This window comes from Helobdella robusta (assembly GCF_000326865.2).
Source record: "Helobdella robusta unplaced genomic scaffold HELROscaffold_69, whole genome shotgun sequence".
Lineage (NCBI taxonomy): Eukaryota > Metazoa > Annelida > Clitellata > Rhynchobdellida > Glossiphoniidae > Helobdella > Helobdella robusta.
This window is the reverse complement of record NW_008705394.1, coordinates 280,370-283,636: the sequence shown is the minus strand read 5'-3', so window position 1 is coordinate 283,636 and position 3,267 is coordinate 280,370.

Sequence of the window (3,267 nt, the reverse complement as noted above, 5' to 3'; positions counted from 1 at the left end):
CATTATTTTATACAAAAAAGTATGGCTGAGAGTATACTTCCTTGGGGGATTCCCATATCTAGGAATTTATAGTTTGAAGTTTCGTTATTAATTTTAACCCTAAATCCTCTATTGTTAATAAATTTGGATATGAATATAGTCAGTCGACCTCTGAGTCCTGCATCATATAGATCATTAAGAATCCCATATCGCCATGTTTTGTCATAGGCTTTTTCTAAATCAAAAAATATTACTACTACTTGTTCATTACATATAAGAGCTTCTCTGATGTAGGTTTCTAAGGATATTAGATGGTCAATTGTGATTTTATCTTTTTGACCTCAACATAGAATATTTGCTATTGTGTTATTTTTATTTAGATGGAATTGCAACATATTTAATATTATTTTTTCAAAGACTTTACAAAGGGTATTTGTTAATCAGATAGGTCTATAATTTTCAGGAATGGTTTTTGATTTACCAGGTTTAGGTATTGGCAATACTAATGCCTTTTGCCATTCATTAGGGACGTCAGTTTGTGTCCAAATATGATTGAATGCTTTTTCCAATGCTTGTAGAGTAGTAAAAGGTAGTTTTTTAAGAGTATTATAAGTTACTTGGTCTGGACCAGGAGCAGAATTTTGCTGGAGGTTATGGCATGATCTATTTTTGACAATGTTATTAGGTCATTATATGGCTCACTATTTGTTGAATTAAAGTCTATTATGATATTTTCTTTCATTTTCATATAATTTATAGATTCTGTTTGATGATTTATTAGAGAAGAGTTTTCTTTAAATTGATTTCCTAGTAGTTCTGTAATTTCTTTTAAGGTTTCATGTTTTATTTTTATATTGTAGTCTGCTAATGCGACTGATATTATTTTTATTAATTATCTTATTAACCATAGTCCATATTTGCTTCATTGGTGTATTTATATTAATGCTATTTATATATTTATTCCATATATTTGATTTTTTTTGTCTAAAAATTTTTCTAGCATTAACTTGTAGTTTTTTTATATTCTAGAAGATTAGATAGATTTGGAAATTTTCTGTATCTATTGAGTGCATTTAATTTAAGAAGTCTACTTTTTTTTGCATGTTTCATTCATGGAATTATATTAAACCATGGATTTATTTATTTTTTAATTCTGTTACTGTTAGTTTTTTTAACTGGAGTCGTTTCTTTTAATATTGAGTTAATTGTGTTTGAAATAAAAGTTATGGGGTGAGTTTCTTTTTGATTAGTAATAGTTTTTGGATTTATTTTATCTTGACATAAAGTTTCAAATGTTTTCCAAACAGCTCGGTTAGTGTTATATTTTATTTTTGTTACATTGTTTTGGTTTGAGATAATGTATGTTAGAACTATTGGAGAGTGATCGCTGTTGTGTAAATCATCATCTTTATGCCATGTTACATGTCTGTAAATATTGGGGGAGGCTAAAGACAGATCTATTATGGACCATGTATTTGTTTGTATGTGGTAATGGGTAGGCATGTGTGGTTTAATTAAACATATATTTGAGTGTACAATAAAATGTTCTAATTCCTTGCTTAATGTGTTAGTTTTGTTGTCATCCCAAAGTATGTTTCTTGCATTAAAATCACCTAATATTATCATTGGCACTGGGAGAGATTTAATAATGTTTTTGAAGTTTATCATAATTTAATTTAATAATTTAATTTAATATAATCTAATGTAATCTGAAAATATTATAATTTTATACAGAATTCCTATATCAATACGGTTAATAGAGATTACAAATAGCAGAGGTCCTAACAGGGATCCTTGAGGAACCCCACTTGTAGCATTGCTCCAGTTTGAATATTATAAATACTAAATTTTTGCCGATTAGGAATCCAACTTGAATATGTTTTCTGTGATTCTATTTGTCTAATTTTAAAACCAAACCTTTTAAAAAAAGTCAAGCAAACTTGTTAAGAACGAACGCTTATCCATAAATCCATGTTGGCTTTTGTATATAATATTGTTGTAACCTTTATTTGAATCGTTTCTTACCGGTCGGATTCAGCAGATTTCTTACTCAAGTGGTTTCTCGGAACAAATAAAACTTACGTAAGGGGTGCCTCAAAGATCTGTTCCTGAACCGATTCTCTTTAATTTGTACGTTGCAGAAATATTTGATTTACTGAATAAACGTGGTTATTATTGCCATGGGTACGCAGATGACATGCAGATTTGTGTTTCATGTTTTCCAGAGGAGATGCCTACCGTATTGGAGAAACTGACAAAAACTATATCTGATGTTAGCTCGTGACTGGATCAAAATAGGCTAAAGTTGAATCATACTAAGATAAGACTCAGTTCATGTTGGCTTGTACATGGCAACAAACTTCAGCGGTTGAGCCTTCATCAGTATGAGGGATATAAGTTTGAGTAAAACGGTCACCAATTTGGAAACTTTGATGGACTCCCGTATGGCAACGGGTTCACAAGTCAGCCTATTGGTTAAAAAATTTATGTTCCAACTACGTCAGTTACGTCAAGTCACAAAATCGGTAGATAGAGTTACAATGATATTGTTAGTACATGTTTTTTCAACTCTAGATTGGATTATTGTAACAGTTTTCAATATGGTATAGCTGAAAAACTATTATTTAAACTTCAGATGGTTCAGAATAAGGCTGCTAGAATGACATACCGCAAATTAAAATTTGATCGTGCATCACCAATTCTAAAGGAGTTGCATTGGCTGCGTGTTAAACGAAGAATCATGTTCAAGTTGGGTGTAATGGTATTTAAAAGTTTGAATGGTTTGGCTTCGAAATATTTAAAAGATAAATGTATTAGAGTTTCATCTATGTCAACTCATGGGCGTCTAAGGTCTGCTGATTCAAACACACTGTATGTTAGAGATCGGAATCTGGAAACAGCAGATAGAGATTTTGCAGTTGCTGAGCCTATTGGAACAGCCTACCTATCGAATTACGTATATCTGGGTTATCATTAGCTGAATTGATTAAAGACATACCTATTTGGTAACTCCTAGTGATCTCCACCGATGATGATGGCTTTGCTTTCAACATGCTTTATACGAGGAGAGCGCTGATGAGAAGCAATTAAAATTGGCGCTATATAAATACAAAATTTGATTTGATTTAACGTTCGTAACTACCTACACCGATGTTATAACTTCAAAGACTTCTATATTTTCAACACCAGTGCTGTAGCTTCCTACGATCGTCAAATGTTCGTTATTCCAGTTCAAGATTTCCAATAGATGAACATGACTGCTTCAAACGTAAACTTTGTTAAACGTTA